We start from the raw sequence: 23,669 nt of genomic DNA, 5'->3' as shown, positions 1-23,669 counted from the left end.
ACAGTGGTGTGAAAAACTATTTGCCCCCTTTCTGATTTCTTATTTTTTTGCATGTTTGTCACACAAAATGTTTCTGATCATCAAACACATTTAACCATTAGTCAAATATAACACAAGTAAACACAAAATGCAGTTTTTAAATGATGGTTTTATTATTTAGGGAGAAAAAATCCAAACCTACATGGCCCTATGTGAAAAAGTAATTGCCCCCTGAACCTAATAACTGGTTGGGCCACCCTTAGCAGCAATAACTGCAATCAAGCGTTTGCAATAACTTGCAATGAGTCTTTTACAGTTCTCTGGAGGAATTTTGGCCCACTCATCTTTGCAGAATTGTTGTAATTCAGCTTTATTTGAGGGTTTTCTAGCATGAACCGCCTTTTTAAGGTCATGCCATAGCATCTAATTTAGATTCAGGTCAGGACTTTGACTAGGCCTTTTCAAAGTCTTCATTTTGTTTTTCTTCAGCCATTCAGAGGTGGATTTGCTGGTGTGTTTTGGGTCATTGTCCTGTTGCAGCACCCAAGATCGCTTCAGCTTGAGTTGACGAACAGATGGCCGGACATTCTCCTTCAGGATTTTTTGGTAGACAGTAGAATTCATGGTTCAATCTATCACAGCAAGTCTTCCAGGTCCTGAAGCAGCAAAACAACCCCAGACCATCACACTACCACCACCATATTTTACTGTTGGTATGATGTTCTTTTCTGAAATGCTGTGTTCCTTTTACGCCAGATGTAACGGGACATTTGCCTTCCAGAAAGTTCAACTTTTGTCTCATCAGTCCACAAGGTATTTTCACAAAAGTCTTGGCAATCATTGAGATGTTTCTTAGCAAAATTGAGACAAGCCCTAATGTTCTTTTGGCTTAACAGTGGTTTGCGTCTTGGAAATCTGCCATGCAGGCCGTTTTTGCCCAGTCTCTTTCTTATGGTGGAGTTGTGAACACTGACCTTAATTGAGGCAAGTGAGGCCTGCAGTTCTTTAGACGTTGTCCTGGGGTCTTTTGTGACCTCTCGGATGAGTCGTCTCTGCACTCTTGGGGTAATTTTGGTCGGCCGCCACTCCTGGGAAGGTTCACCACTGTTCCATGTTTTTGCCATTTGTGGATAATGGCTCTCACTGTGGTTCGCTGGAGTCCCAAAGCTTTAGAAATGGCTTTATAACCTTTATCAGACTGATAGATCTCAATTACTTCTGTTCTCATTTGTTCCTGAATTTCTTTGGATCTTGGCATGATGTCTAGCTCTTGAAGTGCTTTTGGTCTACTTCTCTGTGTCAGGCAGCTCCTATTTAAGTGATTTCTTGATTGAAACAGATGTGGCAGTAATCAGGCCTGGGGGTGGCTACGAAAATTTAACTCAGGTGTGATACACCACAGTTAGGTTATTTTTTAACAAGGGGGCAATTACTTTTTCACACAGGGCCATGTAGGTTTGGATTTTTTCTCCCTAAATAATAAAAACCATCATTTAAAAACTGCATTTTGTGTTTACTTGTGTTATATTTGACTAATGGTTTAAATGTGTTTGATGATCAGAAACATTTTGTGTGACAAACATGCAAAAGAATAAGAAATCAGGAAGGGGGCAAATAGTTTTTCACACCACTGTATGTCTCACATGCCATTAATGTGCAGATTGCGGTGACTGACACCTCTAAATTACACCAGTATGGGTTTAAGTCCAAATTCATTTTCATATTTCTTGTCATGTGTAAATACTGTAATTCAAAGAGAATCATCTCATTTGCATGTTTCTCCCTGACTATTGATGTTTATCATAATGGTGGCAGTTTTTATTAGTGTGGCTAATGACGGAGCCGGAGCACATCAAGGATCAGTTACCACCTCATGGCTAATTCTGCTGTGATAGACTCTGGCTCGAAATAACACTGAATTAAAAGTCATAGTTTGGCTTAAAGGGCAGGAATCCTGATAATGTACACATCCCTTCAATTCCAAAGCCTAATGTGTAATCCTGCATCCTAATGTGCAGTTCTGCCTTTATTTTTTTATCCCAGACTAGCTTTGCTCTTCTTTGTTCTCACATTCTTTGCTCCTCTTTCATGTTCTGATCATTTTACAGTTTTATCCCTTAGCGCAGCTCTAACCTCAGTGCGTGCTTTCTTCACCTGCCACTCCACCCTTCTTTCTCCTGCTCATCATGCACTGAGCTGACATTCTGTCCTCCTCTTCCTTCTTCGCCCGTTTATGTTCAATGTGGGTCACTTAGCCCTTCTAGCTGCTAAACACAACATCTTCGTAAGAGTCAGCAAGGACTAAAAGGGCAACAAAATGACGCAAAAGCAAATGTGAGGCCCTTCTAACAGATTGCTTATCTTATGTGAGCATGTACTTTTGAGATACAAAGTCAATCAACAATTATGTGAGCTCCCGCTATTGCTGTATGTTCTAGTGTTAGCACACAAACTTGATTCATAGGGTGACAGAACCAAGTGTTTGTGCCCTCATGTGTCAGACATTTGTACGTTTGGCTCACTTGGGAGAACAGAGGCATTGCTTGTTGGAGGCAAGCCAAAAAATTACAGCCTTATTCTAATAACGTCATTCCTGGCTGATCTGTGACAGGATGGGCGTATGATCAAATTCTAGCATGCCAAAGAAGCACTTCAGTGTCCTCCAATTGCACTTGACCATCCCTGAGACAAGAGCAAAGCAATAAAAATGAAAGAATGAAGCACCATATTTACAACAAACTCTTAATATCTCATCTGCCAAAACAGTAAGATGAAGGACATTTGGTCACCTGGTGATAAGGAATAGGTAGAGCTGTGAGGAACAGGAAAAAAAATCTAAGAAATCTTTAGAGCCACACAAAATCCATTAAAGTCAAAGAATAAGCTGTGCGTGTGACCTTGAGGAACATTTAAACTATCTTTACCGTCAGAGTGATTTCACTTTTTTTTCACCATTCATCAGGCTGGTCAGTTTCTGGAGCTGTCATATCTATGTTTAAAGGCTATCCAAGCCAACAAGTGACTAATTGATTAGACAGATTGAACTCTTTGAAAGCATAATCCTAGTTTATGAAAATCTGCTATGAAGGTTTTTAAAAGCTTTCCAGTCATCAGTGTCTGTAGCATAACAGCACTGACAGGATCAGCCAGTCATTTTCTTAATGTGCTCAGACAGGGAATATTGTTGTGTTTAAAGTTTACATCACACCACTGAGCAAAACATGCCCTCACCACTTGTGAAACATGCTCTCAGGGTAACATGACAGCTTTTTTGGCTGGACTGGGATCTTGGGTGGGCTCCAGCCTCATCTATGTGTCGCTAGTTCAGAATGTCATGCACTGCTGACTATCAAACAACCGGATCATCTGAGTCTAATTATCTCTGCCTTAGGCTTTTATTGCCGATATTTGTGACAGGCATTGGTACTCAGAGATCTATTGGACACCCCTTCAGTTTGAATCTGATTGGATATCTAGCCTACATACAGTTAGGTCCATAAATATTTGGACAGAGACAACTTTTTTCTAATTTTGTTCTCTACATTACCACAATGAATTTCAAATGAAACAACTCAGATGCAGTTGAAGTGCAGACTTTCAGCTTTAATTCAGTGGGTTGAACAAAAAGATTGCATAAAAATGTGAGGCAACTAAAGCATTATTTTAACACAATCCCTTCATTTCAGGGGCTCAAAAGTAATTGGACAATTGACTCAAAGGCTATTTCATGGGCAGGTGTGTTCAAGTCCGTTGTTATGTCTTATCAATTAAGCAGATAAAAGGCCTGGAGTTGATTTGAGGTGTGGTGCTTGCATGTGGAAGACTTTGCTGTGAACAGACAACATGCGGTCAAAGGAGCTCTCCATGCAGGTGAAAGAAGCCATCCTTAAGCTGCGAAAACAGAAAAAACCCATCCGAGAAATTGCTATAATATTACGAATGACAAAATCTACAGTTTGGTACATCCTGAGAAAGAAAGCAAGCACTGGTGAACTCAGCAACGCAAAAAGACCTGGGGCCTCATGTATAACGCCGTGCGTAGAACTCGCACTATAACATGGCGTAAGCACAAAAGCCGAAATGTGCTTACGCACAGAAAAATCCAGATGCATTAATCTGTGCGTACTCCAACTTCCACGTTCTTCCGCTACATAAATCCCGATCAGCGTGAAAACTAACGCTCGTGCACGCGCATTATGTAACGCCCCAAATCCTCCCAGAATTACGCCTATTTGAATATGCAAATCAATATAAATCGCCCTTAAGCGCAGCCTTCTGTGAAAAGACAATGGGAAAAGCACGGGGGGAAACATAAGAATTTCAGCGAATACCAAGTGGAGGCAAAGGAAAAACATACTATTTGTTCAAATAAACCGTTGTATAATCAACAAAAGGAAGTTGATCGAGTGATATAGCGTGTTGGAGAAACATGAAAGCTCACATCCACAAAATCGCACAGTGCCGGAAATAAAAAAGAAGTCACATATCAAAGTCGCCGTGGAAAGCCGAGTTGTAAGCCCACTGTCTGAGTGTCATATGAAAGCTTATTAGGGTACAGAGAAAAAAGCCACACGGTGGGGAAAAAGCACGAAATGTCAACTTTAATCTCGACATTTCAACTTTAATCACGTAGTTTATTTTGTCATTAAAGTAGAACATCATAAAATTCATCTTAAAATTGTTTAATTAACCAGTTTCTAAAATCACATCGTAATTAAAGTAGCACGTTAAATGCTTTGTTTTGTATTTGATTTTCAATGTGCTCTATGTGTGTGAATCACTACTTGCTTCTTAAACCGACTCTTCCTCCAACTGGAAACAGAATCCATTACATTCGTGATATTACAGCTCTCTGAATAACTAAAATACTGAGATGTATACGTGATGTCATTTTCATGATGATAGGAGTTAAAGCACGTTATTAAACATGTGTTTCACTTGATGAAATAATTTATTGCAGCAGTACTCAGGGCGGCTCTAAGCTTGTGGTGGCACTGGGCAGAGGAAGAATCGGTGGCTGGCTCCTTCGCCCGCCCGTCAGTAAGGTAGCTTATGCACAGTGGATGGCTGCATAGCCGCCTCGTGCTCATGACACAAGCATTTAACTTTTGCCGAAATTTGTCGCTGCGTTTTTAGCTGTGTTGTTATTTTATCTTTCTGTTTTATATTCAATATATATTGGCGTAGCCGTCACTGCAGTCAGTGCTTTTCTTTCCCCAAGTAACCGATCGCCATACAATCAGCTCTGTAATAGACGTTAAGCCATCTGTAAGCTTAGCACCGATTCTTCAAAACGTTTAAAGAACATTGAAATATCTTCATAGTACATGTTTAATTATTCTATCCTTAACGACACTCCCAGTGAAGAATATAGATTATTTAAATGAAGTTAAAGTTTTATGTGTATAATTTAACAAACATATTTTGCTGCATTTCACCTTAAAAATGATATCGTCATCATATGTAAATACGCGCTTTATAAAGTGGCTCAGGTTGTGCGATATTATAACTATAGTGCAAGTTTACAGTGGGGTGATTGTACTTATAAGTACAAACAGTTCTACAAGGAGCACTTGATTGGCTGCATTTAAAGTTCTTGGGATTAAACTGTTTTGAACCGCGAGGTCCGTACAGGAAAGGCTTTGAAACGTTTTGCCATGGCAGAGACAGCGTGTGCTTAATGCCGTATACCGATAATTCTCTTTCCGATCAGCTGCTGCTGTGATTCACACTCAGATACAGTGATATAAATACTCGAGTGGTGCAGTGAGAGTAATATGGAAAAAGATGATCCGCTGTGGCAACTCCTAACGGGAGGAGCTGAAAGAAGAAGAAGTGAGAGTAACAACGCTAAAGCAGTTATGGCATTTGGAATACTATGGCTGTTCCCTGGACCATTATATTTTTACGAGTTAATTACAATCAGATGCATTACACTAATAAACAATATGCGGTTAGTTTCTGTGTATTTATAAAGCCGCGTCATGAAAATAATGAGTAATCACACAAGAACAGTAGCACTGCTTTGACGCTGGGTGCCGCCAGTTTGCAAAACCGAGCGGAGAACTTGCGTACAACAAGACATGAGGTACCGTGGAAAAGTGCGTGGCTTTACGCCAAGTGTAGGTTTTATACATCGCGATTTGAACGTGGAAAAGTTCTTACACAACATTTCTGTGCGTACGCACCGTTTATACATGAGGCCCCTGGACATCCACAGAAGACAACAGTGGTGGGCGATTGCAGAATCATTTCCATGGTGAAGAGAAACCCCTTCACAACAGCCAACCAAGTGAACCACACTCTCCAGGGGGGTCGGCATATCGATATCCAAGTCTACCATAAAGAGAAGACTGCATGAAAGTAAATACAGAGGGTGCACTGCAAGGTGCAAGCCACTCATACGCCTCAAGAATAGAAAGGCTACACTGTAAAAATTGCCAGGATTTCACAGGTGTTAACTGTAAGTTTTCACAATAAAATACTGTATTCAGAATTTTTGTTGTAATCACAGTAAGATACGCTGTCGTCTGTCAAAAGACAGCAAATTACTGTAAAATTGTATTTGGAGAAGACCCCGTTGCACTGTGGGATATTACATGCTCAGAGAGTGGAAGAAAGTAATAAAATGGCGTTGTAGTGTGCTTGTTACTTATACAAACGGTAATTAACTTAACATTCATTGCCTTTCTCCATTATCATTATAATAATTTCTGTTTTGTATTGTTAGAGAGGAAGTTATGCAGTCATTTTAAGACTTTACCACGGAGTGTATTAGAAAACTTACATACTGCGCGCTTTCAGTTTGTACTTTCTCACATTGTTTGAGTACGTGCAGTTTCGTTTAATTTCAGTTTGTGCATTTCTCAATCTACTTTAAATCATGCCTTTCAATATATATTAATGTTTACAGCTGTAATTAGTGATTTCTTTCATAAAATTTAAGTTCTAGCATTTTCAAACCGTTTCATTTTGTGCATTTTTTTAACTCGTGTCTTATCTTATAGCTTCAGGAAAGCGTTTTCATATTGTTTCAATGTCAGCTTTTTCATGTAGTTTTAGTTCATGTATTTTTAAACAGTTTTAATTTGTGCATTTTGATTAAGTTTATGTGCTTTTGTTTTCAACTGTGATTAAAGATGTTAGCTCAGGAATAGCATAAATATATATATATAAATATAAATAAATTAATTTATGGTAAACTCCACAGGCAAAAGTAATACATGGAAGCAAATGTATTGATTTAAGCACGGTTGATAGAAATTTGACTTCAAATGGTATTTTAATGGATTCTTACTGGTTTAACTTTTTTTTGTAGATACATAGTGTAGTTTTTTTTGTGTGTGTGTTAACATTTCCCTTTGGGATCCAAACCATATTGCATTTTCCACATTTTTAGTTATTGTTAGCTGGTCTGTGTTAGAAAAGGCAGTCTTAGCAAGGTATTTTTGACTCTATTAGCCATTAAATAAATTGCCTATCAATTCACAATGTTCCATTGTAAATTTAGTAAGTGCCAGTATATCTGTAGTAATGTTACTCAGTTTATTCAACACACAAAGCTGCACAGTAACACTCCCAATTATCATTATCAGTGTGGTGTGCCTACGTGTTCTCGGATGTACCGCAAAGCCAGTGTTCTGAAAACACACATATATAGAGACCATAAGGAAGCAGTTCCTACTCTGCGGCACTACAGGCAGTTCATTACACCTCTAAACTGTGTGGTTCAGTCATGTGAAGTTAAGTGTGACGCTTTGACCTCTTTCATAAAGCATTTAAAATCACACATAAAACAAGGACTGAAAATCAAATGCCCATTCAGAGGTTGTGAGAGCATTTTACAGTTAAGTCAAGTTTAGCCTCGCATATTTCAAGGAAACATAGAGGCTCAGAGGACCTAGATGATTCAATTCTAGATACATCTGTTCCCATGGATCCCTTTGGTGTTCCTAGTCAGACAGATTCAAATATTTTTGATGAGGATGATTGTGAACCAGAAAGGCCACTGGCTGTGGATGAAACTTTGTTTTTACAAAACATTACACTTCTTTATCTGAAATTACAAGCTAAGGTATTGTTACCAGCAAGTACCATACAGACAATCATTGAGGACTTTCAAAATGCCCATGACATTGGACTTTCACATTTACTTAAGATTCTGATTGAGAAATTGAAGGCACTTGGAATTCCAGAGGCCACTATAAGTGACATAATTGATGAAATGAACAGGGGATCTCCTTAAGATGTATAACAAGGAACTTCTAAGTACAGAACAAAAGAGAAAGACTGTATTTAAAAAGAATTTCAACTATGTTGAGCCCGTACCCTTGTTTCTCGGCACTGATGAAAATGGCAAAGAATGCTTTGCCCAGTATGTACCAATACAAGAGACTTTACTTGCATTGTTCAAAAGCGAGTCTGTAAGAGAACAGTATGCCTTAGCACATTCTCAAGCATCCACTGAAAATGTCTATAAGGATGTTGGAGATGGAGAGGGAGTTCGAAGTAATCCACTATTGAAAATAGAACCTTCTTCTATTGGTTTGATTTTATATCAGGATGCCTTTGAGGTTGTAAACCCACTTGGTTCAGGGAGAAAAAAACATAAAGTTTTAGCTGTATACTTAACCCTGGCTGAAATTTTGCCACATAATAGATCCACTACAGCTCACATGCAACTTGTTCTCTTATGTAGGGAGCAGAACTTAAAATACTTTGGAGTGACCAAAATTTTTGAATCTTTGATCAAGGACCTCAAATTTCTAGAAGAGAGAGGGATTTTGATAAGTGATGGCAGATTTGTAAAAGGCACTCTGATTGCCATTTCAGGAGACAACTTGGGATCCCATTGTATTGGAGGTTTTCTGGAAAACTTCAGTCGGGCTGATCGTTTTTGCCGCTACTGTGAAATAGATAAAGCAAAATTTATTAAAGAACCATACTTGTGTGGTGCTGTGAGGACAATACAGTCATATAAATGTCATGTTCAGGGTTTAGACCCTGCTGTATCAGGTATCAAGTGTGACTCTCCTTTTAACCAACTTTCTTATTTCCATGTTTGCCAGCCTGGGCTCCCACCGTGTCTAGCCCATGACTTGTTTGAAGGTATTGTGTCGTATGACCTCGCTTTGTTTGTTGGTCATTTAATACATGAGAAGCACTTCACTTACTTGCAATTAAACAGATGTAAGAACCAATTCAAATATCAGGGAAATGATGGCAATGACAAACCTGCAGATGTTTCCCCTGGTAGTGAACGACTAAATGGACATGCAGTTCAAAATTGGTGTTTTCTTAGATTGTTACCTCTCTTGATAGGTGACAGAATTCAAGATCCCTGTGAAAACGAGGTATGGCAACTCCTTTTACAACTAAGAGAGGTAGTGGAGCTTGTCTGTGCACCAGCTATTGCAGCAGGCCAAGTAGCATATCTCAAAGTCATAATTGAAGAATATCTACACAGTAGGAAAAAGCTTTTCCCTAATCACCCTTTAAGGCCTAAGCATCATTATATGTGCCATTATCCTGAACTTATACTCCACTTTGGTCCACTTATTCGCCTTTGGACATTAAGGTTTGAAAGTAAGCACTCATTTTTCAAAACATGTGCCAGAAAGCTACACAACTTTAAAAATCTGTGCAAAACACTGGCAGAAAGACATCAGCTTCTTCAGGCTTACTTGAGTGCAGGCAGCCTGTTCCCTCCAGTTGTACAGGTACACAGGGGTACACAGTTTTTTGTGAATGATTATAATGACAAAATCAGAGAATCTGTTGCCAGTTATAATTTTGAGTCACAGTCTACAGTGGCAGGCAATGAAGTGACTGTGAAAGGCACAGCATACAGGAAAGGAATGTTTGTTTTGCTTGGAAGTAGAGATGAAGAACTTTATGTTGGGAAGATTATTCTGGTCCTTACTGTCCACGATTCTGCATACTTTGTTACAGAGAAGCATACCTTTGTGAAGTTGAGAGATATAGGTGTCTATTGTAAATTAGGAGTAGTCCAAAAGGATTATGTTTGTATAAAGCAAGATGATTTGCTTGACTACTACCCACTTCCGGCTTATAATGTGTGTGACCTACTGCTAATTGTTCTTCATCATTCTTTTTTAGAAATTGTGTAAGTAGAAAGGATAGATAAATAATGGAGTAGGAAGAGTCTGTGAGGTTCTTTTAAAGAACACATATATGTATATAGGACTTTGTATATATATGTCTTTTAAATAACATCTTTGTATTGTGGTGAAAGTATTATAGAAGGATATGATTCAGAAATTGCCTTTGAAGATTCCAGCACATTTACCTATAAATGAAGAGTTAAATTTTCTAATTCAATTGAAATCAAACTGAGATAGGGATAGTCTGTAGTTTGTGAATGCTTTCACTTCTTGGAGTACTCACTAGTGCCTGAATAAAACATAAAATCATACAGAGATACAATTGTAGCAAATAACGCATTACTGATAATAAACAAATAATCAAGGGTTTTATGAATTAATTGGTTGATATTTGACTGTCTGCTCCCAACTCTCTTTTAGAAAATGAGTCAAGACATAAGGGAAGTGGTGCTATCTATTTTGCCAAGCCTCTCAAATGAATCCTTAACATCTCTTCTTGAACGGTTAGAAGAGCTTGGTGTGGAAAGCAGAGAAGACCTTGCTTTTGTACAAGAGAAGGATCTGGAGAAACACATTAGGCCAATCCAGTGTCGCAAACTGTTAAACAGCATTAAAAATGAAGGTAAATATATATTTTGATAACTGCCATTGGTAAGCTGAACAATTAACACTGAAGTTCAAAGATTATTGAAGGGCGAACTCATTGACCTGAAAAATCATGTCTTTCTCTTACTAGTGTCCTTCATTCTGTTTCTTTTCAGTGGCTACCAATATAATATATTGAACAGGAAGAATGTAATTTATCATAAATTAATTTAGTGTGCTGCTTTTTTGTTTTTTTTCCATTGATCTTTTTTGCTATCATCTCTAGGACTTGTAACAGTTCAAAGTGAACTGGATGCTGCTGCCTCTTCATCCCTCTCATCAAGCCCCATGAGCACTCCACTCATCCTATCTTCTAACTCCTCAAGCAGTTCAAACTCCTCTGTTTCTTCGTCCCCACATCCTGGCAGGCCATGGTATGCAGAGTTCAAAGTCAATTGGAATAGGATGCCAGCAGCAATTCAAAAAGCAGTGGCAAATCAAACAAGACCATCACCAGGAGACAGAAAAGATATGGTGAAAGCAGTGGTAGATCAGATGCTTGAACATGATCTTAACCCAACTAGAGCAATGTGTCACAGCGTAGTCCGAGGAATTGTAAGGGAACACCCAAAAAGTTTTGCGGATGTTGGAAAAAAGGAGACATGGTTGGAGAGGGCTGCCACTCTCTTCTTCAGCAAATTAAAACAAGAGTGGAATATAAAAACAGAACAAATACTCTTGCAAGGCGACGAGAGAGAGAAGGTCCCACACTAATGCAGCAGGGGAGGCAAGAGGCCCTGTAGATCAGTATGGATGTGTGAGGTGGTGTCCTGTAGAACTGCCAGCTGGAGAAACGGAGGCATCATTAGATGACATGAAAATGCAGCTACTTAAAATATTCTCCGAGTTAGGGATGAGTGGAGCAGAGAAAGCTGAACCTCTTATGGAGAAGACCTATATCCAGCGCCGATACCTTAATGGAGTGCCTGCACCACACATTGCACAAGTTCAGAAGGAATGGCCTTTCCTTTTCTCTCAAAGATGTCTTTACTCCCACTTTAGGCTTCTAACAGACATATCTATCCTCAGCAAGCTGCAAGAGGCACTGGACAATAAAGGCAGTACAATTATAAAGTTCTGCCAGGAACTAAGCCATCATTCAGGAATTCAGGATGTGCTGTCTAAGTTTGAACCAGAGGTTTCAGTTAAGGCTGCATGTGTCCTTCTCCTCCTGATGGCATACTTTAAGGAGCCCAAGGATGCAATCCTACTTCAAGCAGATGTAAGTAATTGTTTTACAGATAGAAAACTGAGTTTTGCTTACAATAGACCAGGAACCCAACTGGCATTGAAAATGCTTTAGAGTTGAATTTATTTTTTATATTTTTCTAAAAATTAATGCCTTGAAATTTTAGAAAATTAATATGGTATCTTGAGGAGTGCTGGATGTGCTTGATTTTTTATATAGCAGTAAATGTTCAGTATTCTATATGAAGAACTAGTTTGATAGAAACAATAAGATGAATATGATGGCTCAACTCAACCTGACTAAGAGTAAAAAAGGTAGGTGCCAATGCTGGAACTCGGGTAGACAATACAGTATATTAACCTTCATACTTGTATTCATACACTCTTAATCTCCCATGTAGACACACAGTTCTCTGACTACTGAATTTTAGTAAAATACACACCTTGCTAAATCTACTGTAGAATTGTGAATCACTGGGGTCAAGGGATTTTCTTCTGCCATCATTTTTACTCTTCAGTAAGGGATATACAGTACACACTGTACTGTACATATATCCAGCATATTTTAAAGTTATGTATTACTGTATTTTACAGACATGTGCCACAGGTGCTGATGTTCAGAGGACAATGATGCTACCAAGCACACCCCGCTTGATTATACAAGGTAATGTTAACAACACATGTAGCTTATAGTGTCAGCAACTTTAGTAGTATGTAAACCTGTATTACCTTCTCATATATGTTTTGAAGGTCTGTGCAGCTGCTCTTTACTTTGCAAAGACCAGAAGAACAGCGTGCAGACCTTTAATAGTTGTAATCTAAGACCCTGTGTTAGCGACCCATTCCTTTCACACTGTTGTTCATTAAGAATTCCACTTCTTTGCATAAGTACGTGATGAATATCTTTTTTATTTCAGATGACATGATGAAGCCTAAAGCCTGGATGTTGTCAATTGAAGGACAAGTGGTCATGGGACCACATCATGATTTTGTCAATGGTATTGCTACAATCTTTGCAAGTTATTACAACTTTAACTTGCAGTATCCTGAAGATGCCTCATCCACATTGGAGTTTATCCAAAGGTAAACTAACACACTGACATTGTAGATAACACTAGCAAGGGTAATAGTGAGACTAGTAAATCACCACAACATTGTTAAAATGGCAGAGAAATTGTGTTTGGCTTTCCTACTTAGGAGGAGTGTTAGGCATCAGTATTCTGTAGAAAGGAACAGCACTTAATGTCTTTTGAAAAACAGTGTGAAATAGCTCAAATAAAACTAATAGCTTCTATATTTTGTTTACAGGTTTTTTGGGTATTAACCCAGAGTCGGGCTCAAAATCAAAAAAGAAACACGGACACATCAACCAACAAGTCTGCACACTTTTGAGGAAACTAATTGATTTTGAATGGATGTCAATGTAGACATTTTCAGAAAGGACTCCTAATAATTCAAATTGATTTAAAGTGTTTTAATCCCCTGTTTTGCCTCAGTTTAATTTCTATCTTGCTGTCTTTAAAAATGTTACACTGCTTTATAATTACATTTTTGTTTTTTAACATTATCGTTTAAATGTTAAACACTGGAGTTTATATCTTTAATTTAATTTCTTAAAATATACCTTTTAAAAGGGAAATGCTTTCAGAATTATTGATTGCTTTTCACTTGACCCTTTCAGATGTCTGCATATCTGGAAAAAGTAGCACATATTTACAAATAATACACTGTTGACTACTAGACAGCCAATAATAACTGCGGGCACTGAGGTACAGTATGTGCAAGTTGTTTACTACAGAGGATATTTGATATACAGTACAGTAAAAATGTGTTTTTGTTTCTTGTACATATACTTACTGTATGTGAGGTTTAGATAATTTTGTTTTGTGCAATTTAAAAAAAAAAGTTGAACTGCCTGTTAAGACTTTTATTGAATTTAAAAGTGTATACTTGAGGTATTCTGTGCATTTAACGTTTGAAGAAACACTGCTGAATAAATATGCAAAACACATACAGTAATGTGTTTTTGTTTTTATTTTTGTTTAACTTTATTAATTTTCAATAATTTAAAGATTATATGTGTTGTAAAGTGACTGATAAAAGTCTAATCCTGACTACAGGGACACTGATGGAAACATTTTGTACAAACATCATACAGAAAACCACAAATGCAAGGAACAAGTGAACAAGTAGTGAGATGGACAAGGGACTTTAGAGACCTTCAGAACTTAACTTGATGTAAATTTGGGAAAATTTGGTAAATAGGATGGGTGATCAAGGTTGTTTTAATGTCCTTTACAGTATTTAATGTTGTTATTGCACCTGTAAATTTACAGTAAATTACTGGCTACTGAGTTGCATTACTTTTACAGTTAGCATGTAAAAATACAGTAGATTAATGTAAATTGAAAATGGTTAATTATTGTAATTCAACAGTAACATACTGCTACATCACAGTAATTTTCTTGCCCAGTTTACTGTGAAGTCACAGTGTGGTATGGTAATTTTATTGTAATGTACTGTAATATGATACAGTAAAATACTGTAAAAGTAATGCAACTAGTAGCCAGTAATTTACTGTAAATTTACAGTGAAATTTTTACAGTGTAGATTGGACTTTGCTAAAGAACATCTAAAACATTCTTTGGACAGATGAAACCAAGATCAACCTCTACCAGAATGATGGCAAGAAAAAAGTATGGAGAAGGCGTGGAACAGCTCATTATCCAAAGCATACCACATCATCTGTAAAACACGGTGGAGGCAGTGTGATGGCTTGGGCGTGCATGGCTGCCAGTGGCACTGGGACACTAGTGTTTACTGATGATGTGACACACGACAGAAGCAGCCGAATGAATTCTGAGGTGTTCAGAGACATATTGTCTGCTAAAATCCAGCTAAATGTAGTTGAATTGATTGGGTGGCGTTTCGTGATACAGATGGACAATGACCCAAAACAACAGCCAAAGCAACCCAGGAGTTTATTAAAGCAAAGAAGTGGAAAATTCTTGAACGGCCAAGTCCGTCACCTGATCTTAACATCTTGAGAATGCATTTCACTTGTTGAAGACTAAACTTCAGACAGAAAGGCCCACAAACAAACAGCAACTGAAAGCCGCTGCAGTAAAGGCCTGGCAGAGCATTAAAAAGAAGGAAACCCAGCATTTGGTGATGTCCATGAGTTCAAGACTTCAGGCTGTCATTGCCAGCAAAGGGTTTTCAACCAAGTATTAGAAATGAACATTTTATTTCCAGTTATTTAACCTGTCCAATTACTTTTGAGCCCCTGAAATAAAGGGATTGTGTTAAAAAATACATTTTTCAACCCACCAAATTAAAGCTGAAAGTCATCACTTCAACTGAATCTGAGTTGTTTGATTTAAAATTCAATGTGGTAATGTACAAATATTGATGGACCTAACTGTATACTTATATCAGATGCTCAGCATGAAAATAATTTCTTAGAAATAACTGCTACGGAACAGGTGACCCTCCACCACTGGTATGATTTGTCCTAGTCTAGTCTTCTATTAATGATAATAGTCTTCAGTACTATTAATAAATAAGGCATCCAACACCAGGTTTTGAAATACATGAAAGTATTGCATCCATTACCAAGTTCGGACACATTTTGCCTGGCAAAATCCACCAAGATGGCTCTGGTGATGGTTAGATGAGTAAGGAATCAAATCAGTTAATTTGATCCTTCCTTATAGTAACTCTAGAGCTGATTTCACTTACAGTGTGTCTTTCAATGATACTGAACAGCAAAAAGAGGATGGTGAAGATTGGAGTTATTTTCAAAGTGGCAGAGTGAGATATGAGGAGAGTAACAGGGTGGGTTGCTGGACAAAGAGCTGGATAGGATGTGGTGAGAGATGGCAGGGAATTGGGGGGGGTGGTAAGGTGTGTTTGGGAAAAGTAGTGATAAACAAAGTGATTCACGCAAAATTAAATTTACTGCAAAACCATGTGTTGTTCACTTCGCAAATAAAAAAAATTCTAGCGTCAATTCCTCAACCATCAACTTGCCATTTAGTATTTAAATAAGGATCTCCAATGAAGGAAACCAGTAATACTTGAATCATTTCCTGTCCTTTTTGAGCCATCAAAGGTGTCTTGTGGTTGTTCTGGTATTGCATACTAGATGCCCACTTTGCCAAATATAATAACAGTCCTGGCAATCATAATCCTAAAGATGCATCTGAGGCTGAAATGAACTTGGGAGTCTACATCAATGTTAGGATGGGCAGGTCTTGTAACTCAGTGGAATTATTTAAGAAAGGGCAGAGAGGCTGTTTGAAGACTACATTCCTTTAATGTGGGTAGTGACATCCTTCACATCTTCTAAAACTCTGTGATGGCCAGTGTGATTTTCTGTGCTGTGTGGTGTGCTGAGCTGGTAACATGACATGAGATCCACCGAATCAACAAGCTAATTAAAGAAGAAGGCTCAGGTATAGAGCACACTCTGGATCCCTTGGAGGTCACAGCAAAGGAGAGAATGAAAACAAAACTGAGTTCCATTATAAACAATGCTGCACATCTTCTCTCAGACACACTAACACTGAGGACTTTCAGCCAGTGAATCATTAATCAGAAGTGTGTCAAGAAATGCTACTGGGCGTCCTTTATAGCAATGCAATTTGCTTTCATAACACCTTACTATAACTGCACTTTAAATCTTTAACCAAGTCAGAAGACTACTTCTGTTTAGTTATTCTGTTGTGAATTTTTTTATTGTTTTTGTCATAATATTTACTGAAGTTTTGTAAAAATTTAAATTTCCCTCTTTAAACAAGAAAAGTACTACATATCTATTGTCAAGCATACATGTTTCAGAGACATGTTCAGGGCTCAAATAAGGTAAACAATACCACCTCGAGCAGAGAGGGAGCAGTGTCACCACCTCTCCTTTTCCATCTGCAGTTCTGAAGCTCACTGGCTGGAAGACATGTGACCCAGTTTCTGCTTCCACACTGAAGTCCCATCATTTCCAGGATGGTGATATAAAAAGCCTAAAGCCACCAGAAGTAGGTGTTTATTGAGAATCTCTTCAAGAGGACAGAATGTTCCCTCAGCAACTTTTTTCAATATATATTGGCTTGCGCTAGTTGTGTACTCATATGTGCATTTTATTTTTCAACTCATTCAACATCTTCATTAAATGGGAATACCAACTGTGACCACATTTGTAACATTACTTAATGTTGCCTTCTTGCACTTTTACACAATCTATAGGGTGGTCCAGATCTACTGTAATTATGCAGATCCAGATCATCTGGATGACTTTGATTTATGCGGGGACAATTCCAGTTCGGCGCAAAGACGATTCTTCATGTTGTCAGTTCGCACACTTCTCAATGGTCCAGGATTTTTTGGGTGATTTTCTATGTAATAAACTTAATAAGTTGTAGTGTAATGAAAATTGCATAATTAAATCTGGACCACCCTATATCTATCTATCTATCTATCTATCTATCTATCTATCTATCTATCTATATTAGAAATACCTCCAGTCTAGAATGGTAGATAAATAAAAGTAACAAAAAGAAATGAAAATCCATTTTATGCAGGGTTGATCACACAATGACTCAACACAAGTAAAGCAGAGGATCTATTGATCATGGATTATCTATTATATAATTAAATTTACAGGCTGCTGGACCAAATGTAACTTAATGGACCCCTTCATTCTATGATCAGTATGAGGTTAAGTTGTACCCATTTATTAAGCAGTATTTACAGCGTAGTCATCTGTCTTGATCACTCCACTTATAGGTCACAGTACAACAAGATACAGTGTTACTTTCATGGCCCAGGATTCAGTTGTGAATGCAGATTTATCTACTGTATACTAATTAACAATATTTGAAAACATTTATCATAAATTCTTTAGTGCAGCTGGAGATGAACCCATGCTAACATTGGGAGAATGTGTAAATTCCACAAAACTAAACCCCAGATTATGTGAGATGCAGTATAACAGTAGTAACTGTTAATTTTGCTTTGAGTTGCTTTTCAGGTTCAAGTGCTAGTAAATTGTTATGTGTACTCTGATAGTCTTAACTCGAATGTCTCCTTTGGATTAGCTAGGTGAGGTTTCTAATGGCAGCATGGCTGGCTGGACTGACCAGACCACCCTATCCTCAGAAACTTCCACATACTCTTGGAGACTCTTCCAGACCAGTCAAGAGATATACTCCCTCTAGCATATCCTGGATCTGCCCCTCAATCTCCTCTCAGTGGGCCTTACCTGGTCCGGAGGACATACTAACTTAATACCCAGAACACTTCAGATGTTTTCTACCCATCTGAAAAGATAGCTAAATCTCACTAGTCTATCTACACCACACAACAAAGATGTTTCTCATGTCAGCATTTTGCTTCAATACAGGATCTTTGTATGGAAATCATTGCAAAACTGCATAATCTCACAAACAAAATCCATGCATTATGAAGTAGCAGCCAGTAGGTCAGAAAAAGCTGCATTTTTATTTTATTTATTACCATAGTGCATAACATGATGTACTAGGAAGCTCTCCATTAAAATACAAATTAAGACAAGACTTTACTAGCCCCATTCGGGTCACGTCCTCTTCAGTAAGTGTGAAAAAGGGTCCATGACCAACAAATGTGTGCACTGAAAACCTGATTCATTAGAAACATCATGTGTGACCCATATAGTAAAAAGAGCGTATGACCAAAGACAAAGTTAGGTCTGTCACCAGCTCTTCATCTGAAAGCTGTGAGCCTTTTTGGACTCTTAAAATTTGCCCTTAGATCATTACTGGCTAGTGACAACTAGAGAAAGCAAAGCATTTTAAGGCAGGCCTGACTGAAAGTGCTGGGCATAAAAGCCTTTGCCTTCACATGAAAAAAGGTGATCACTGGTAACAACAAGCAGAAATTCTTAAGCATGGCTGTTCACCAGCATAGAGCCTATCATTGATAAAGGTGAAGATGATGATGATGACGGACTGCATAGCAAATGTGTGTGCTTGTGTGAGTTTGTGTGACTCTGGTATGTTTAATGGAATGACTGGGGCTGATTGTGCTTTGATGTGAGGGTGCAGTTGGTTCCAATTTCCTCATTGACTCTCCGCAAGTTGTAATTAGAACATCACACGCAAGGAAGCAGAAAGGAGAGCCTGATGAAGATGAAAGGGAAACAGGAAAGGAAGAGACTGATTTTAAAATGAGAGTAAGGAAGATGGAGAGGCCAGGATCGTGAGAGCCAGTGCCAATAAGTAGTGGAGTCAGACCTAGTGAAGCATGGTCCTGAGATGAGTGTGCTTGAGGGACAGGGGTCATTCCTGTTAAGAACAAGAGTGACCCAGTACTCTGAGTAGGTTCCCTCAGAGGCAGTATAATGGAGACAGGAGACAGAACCAGAGCTTGTGGGGTCCCTGGGATGCTAAAGCATGGCAGTAAGGGACAAGAGCCAGGATTTAAAGGTTGATTGTGCCTGTCAGTGATGTCTCCTCATGCCAAGGAGATAAATAAGGGTGAGCTGTGGAGACATTAGTTTTTGATGGAAGCACTACGGCTAACGGTTGTTTTTAAAGGATGGATTGCTGCCTGGAATTTTAAGAATATTTTTATTGTTCTGTTTATTAACTTTTAATCTCCATGTGAACACTAAGTTTTATGGCTGGATTATTTAGTTCTTTATGAAGATATTGAAGTGCACTTCTGTACTTTGTGGTTTTGAACTCCTGTTTGATTTTTGTTTGCACCGTACCTCTTGTTACCTGTCCTTGGCTATGACTGTCAATGGATTGGGGATCAGCTGCAGCTAACCCAGACCATCACGAATTGAGAGATTAAAGTGCACTTGATTTTTCACTATTTGGTCATATGATAGTCATAGTTTACATTAAACAACTTTCAAAAAATATTACATTTTCTTTTTTGCATCATAAAAACAAGTCCTACCTATCCACTAATGTATTAATTATTAAAATGACTCAACACAGTCCTAGGCTACAGAGGGTGTAAGCCAATCCTACCATCACTGAGTGCAAAGCAGGAACAAAACCTGCAAATTCTGCTGGGCTCCTCATATATGTTTTTTTTTGTGTGTGTGTATGTTATGTAGAGCTTACTTGTATTCCATCAATTCACAGATTTTCACCGAAATTACAATTTACTCGGGAGAAATTTGTCTTACCTCATAAAGCACAATGGCTGTATTAAACTATTTTAAATTCTTTTTTCCTGTATTATTATTACACAAACTGGAATTATATTCCAGTGCCTCTACCAGACTATGACACTAATTTAAAATATTAAGGTTGTACTAGTGAAGAAAAAAGAAGCTATGTCTGAATTTAAAAGGTTGAAACGTTTAAAACATAGACTTGGAATTACCTTTAATTCTACAATGCTAGCTGTAAATGAAATGGACTCCAGCCTAATGAGTCTTCTAAGGCAGCAAAGAGTCAACTCACACAGTACTGGACAAAATACAAGTTTAAAATAAAATAAGGCTACTTATTTAGTTTGGAGAAGATGGTGTACAGATTATCCAGGTCATATTTAATTCAGATATCCTAAAGCAAGCTGATCTCTTCTCATTCTTGTTGTTGTTGCCTTTCAGAAATGTAAACCCACTGAAGCATATGATATGCTTTTATTGCAGTAGGAAAAAAAAATTACAAATCACCTCACAAGAGCCCCTTTTATGTGATATTTGTAAAGAGCCTGGCAAGATGACCCTGTGAATCGAGCAACTTTCTGCATCGTGCCAGTACAGTGCCCCCACTGTTACCATCTGCTGTAGTCCACCTGCTATGAAGTTTCATTATGACCATAGTGCCTTACAATCTTTGAAGTGTTTCTGTGTAAAACAGTGCCTGCTGCCTTTCTCTGGTCCATGTCTCAGCACTTCCCCGAGAGTCTGGGTTCCTGGCATTCTTCCAGCCCTGGGCTCTTGGATATGATCCATAATTAGCGGTTTATCCAAGTCTAGCACTTCTCACTGGATTAAAAAGCATTCAATTTGTCTGATTCGAAAATGCTGGGAATTTACAGTTGCTGTTATACTTCAAAACTGTATCCCTTAGGGGTATTAACTGTCATGAACACCAATTCAATGAACTGAGCTACTGTAACTCTCTGCATCAAGCTTTACACTATCAACAGTAAACCTCCATAGGTAATGAGAGAAATGGGGCTACAGGCGTCATAAGGAATTGGGGTATCTACTTACACAACATACCCTGGGACCCCCAATTTGATTTTGCACTCAACCGTTTAATTTCCTTTTTCTAATTATACCTCAGCTCTACCTTCATCATTGAAACTCACTTGCTACCCTTCGAACACTTCTGGGATTATCCAGCGATAGATAGATAGATAGATAGATAGATAGATAGATAGATAGATAGATAGATAGATAGATAGATAGATAGATAGATAGATAGATACATAGATAGATAGATAGATAGATAATTATTAATGGTGTGATCATTTACATGCAGGGGCTATCAGAAGACATGGAGTCCCGAATGAGGCACATTACCTACACTGTAGCATGATAGCATACACATAAACTATAGGGTGGTCCTGAGTTTAGCAGTGCTACGTCAAAGCATTTGGTCAAATATCAAGTAAGGGTTCCAGAGTTTACATGAAATCTACCACAGACAATGATGTAGTTGCATCTATTTGTGTTCCTCTGTGAAATGACAACTTATTTTAAGGTTCTGAATATGCAAACACTGAGGTAGGCGTAATTTACCAATCCTCACAGCAGAAAGCAGATTCTGATGACACGTACTTGGCATCCCTTCCAGGACTGGCACCTGTGAATGACCCAACACTCTAAGGATAAATGCAGTCTTCAAAGCCCTAGAGTAAAGTAAGCCTAGTAGATAATGGATGTCTACCTTGCATATTATACGATGTGTCAAGATGCTGAACTGGGAATTCATGGGTATGTTGTAAGGCTTGTGGTACTGACAGATCTGAGCAGTCACATCACTACTGGGGCAGAGATCATCCCAAGAGACAAATGACAGGGGAGGGTAATAAAAAAGCACCACAGTGTTCATGGCTTTTCAGAGGGTATGTGACTGGTGTGTGTGTGTGTATGTAAGTATATAGAAGAGTACATGTTAGGAAGGATAGCGCTGAAGAGTAGAGTGAGATGGGGAAAATAGAGTGAAGTGGTTCAAAGGAGAATGGAAAAGAAGATGCAAAATAAGTGGGATAGCGAATTGAGGTAACAGCCATTAGCTGCCATGATATAATAGAAGCAGTGAATAACACTCCAGCCTTTTTGCTCCCAGGAATAACCTCCCCTCCATTTACATTGTATCCCCGTCATCAGATTACGTTGCTTTCTGACATGTGGTATTCCCCAACAATGCCTCAGCTACCCCATCCATAAATGACACTAAGCAAGCAATCCTTTTCTATTTCCACCTCCTTCAATCACATTGTGAACGTGAAGGTGAGTGTCTTCAGTGTGAGTCACTTCTGCCAGACTGGATCCCAGCTGTTTTCTTTTTAGACAGCAAGCAGTTTGTTTCTTTCAGCCAATCACTTCTGCCAGAAGGAAGCAACCTTAAGAACCTGACAGCTTGACAGGCCGACACAGTATGGAACATTGTTCGATAAAGTACTGCGTTGTGCCATGCAGTGGCTGCTTCTTATTATGTGCCTTTCCAAAGTATCACTGTTAGGAATTGTTCTGTCCTTAATTAACTTGACGACGGAGCATAGTGGACTTCATTGGCACATAGCAGCAGGCAGCCTCTTCTGCTGTCACCATGTCTTTGATAAACTTATCGTGACAAAAAGAAGGCAGTTCAGCTTTTCTTTAATATACAAAACTATCCCACATACAGAGAGCATGGAAACTGAAATAGTCAAACAAAACTGTAACTATGACCCCTACCCCATCCTTCTAACCTGCAGCCCAAAATGAACAGAAGCTGCTGGGCGGCTGTTCTTCATCTGCCTCCGCTTAGCAATGGATTCAACAGTCCAAGAGTTATTACACAGTGCTCACCCTAAAGTCCAATGAGCTTTCTAACACTACTTACAGTATAACAACAAAGACTCCCTACAATTACATTTTTACAGATAAAATTTTTTCTTAGATAAATGAATAATTGGCATATTTTATGTACTGTATTTAGACCTAAAAAAGTAAATTGTGGTTTTATTTTATTTTTAGAGGATGTCCATATGAACATTTTTGACAACTACCAGACTGGAGGCCTGGTCACTCTGAGGCAGCAATGCTACCCACAATGCCACAAACTGTAGTTACCAATTTTATGCTTTTTTGTTTTGAATTTATATTGTCACATGTTGGCCTGCCTGTCACATGGGATTGGTATTGTGCTCATTTAGAATCTAATGGACGTTTGTTAGGATTACAGGGCAGGTCTCAGTTGAGGTCTTTCTTTCAGGTATTTTTTCAAAAGTATAGTCAGGGATGTTAGCAATGGACTTAACATATAAATTGTCAGGTCAGTTAGGAAATGTTCTCAATGTATTGCCTGAACTAGACAGAAACATTTTTAAGAGGGACCAGAAGAAAAAACATAGAAAGTGACATGCAGTAACGAGAAGGCAATTCTAGCTTTTGTCAAAACAAAAAGGGCAAAAACAAAATCATAGTCAAAAGTTATACAGAAAGAGGTCTTTTCACACCAGAAATTTTTTAAAAATGATTGACAAAGATTTCACAGGTTTTTATCTAATCTTGGATGAATT

The 23,669-nt window shown here is 38.3% G+C and overlaps 1 protein-coding gene and 1 pseudogene across 2 annotated transcripts in view; one reads left to right on the top strand and one right to left on the bottom strand.

The window, feature by feature from the left end:
* The window catches only part of LOC120518316 (potassium voltage-gated channel subfamily H member 5), a 407,701-nt gene that overhangs the window by 157,239 nt on the left and 226,793 nt on the right, over positions 1-23,669 (bottom strand). The window lies entirely within an intron of this gene.
* Positions 6,538-13,671, top strand: LOC120518317 (annotated as a pseudogene).

Source organism: Polypterus senegalus, chromosome 18 (genome assembly GCF_016835505.1).
Source record: "Polypterus senegalus isolate Bchr_013 chromosome 18, ASM1683550v1, whole genome shotgun sequence".
Taxonomy (NCBI): Eukaryota; Metazoa; Chordata; class Cladistia; order Polypteriformes; family Polypteridae; genus Polypterus; species Polypterus senegalus.
The sequence above is the reverse complement of the archived record's forward strand: the minus strand, read 5'-3'. Positions and strand labels throughout refer to the sequence as shown.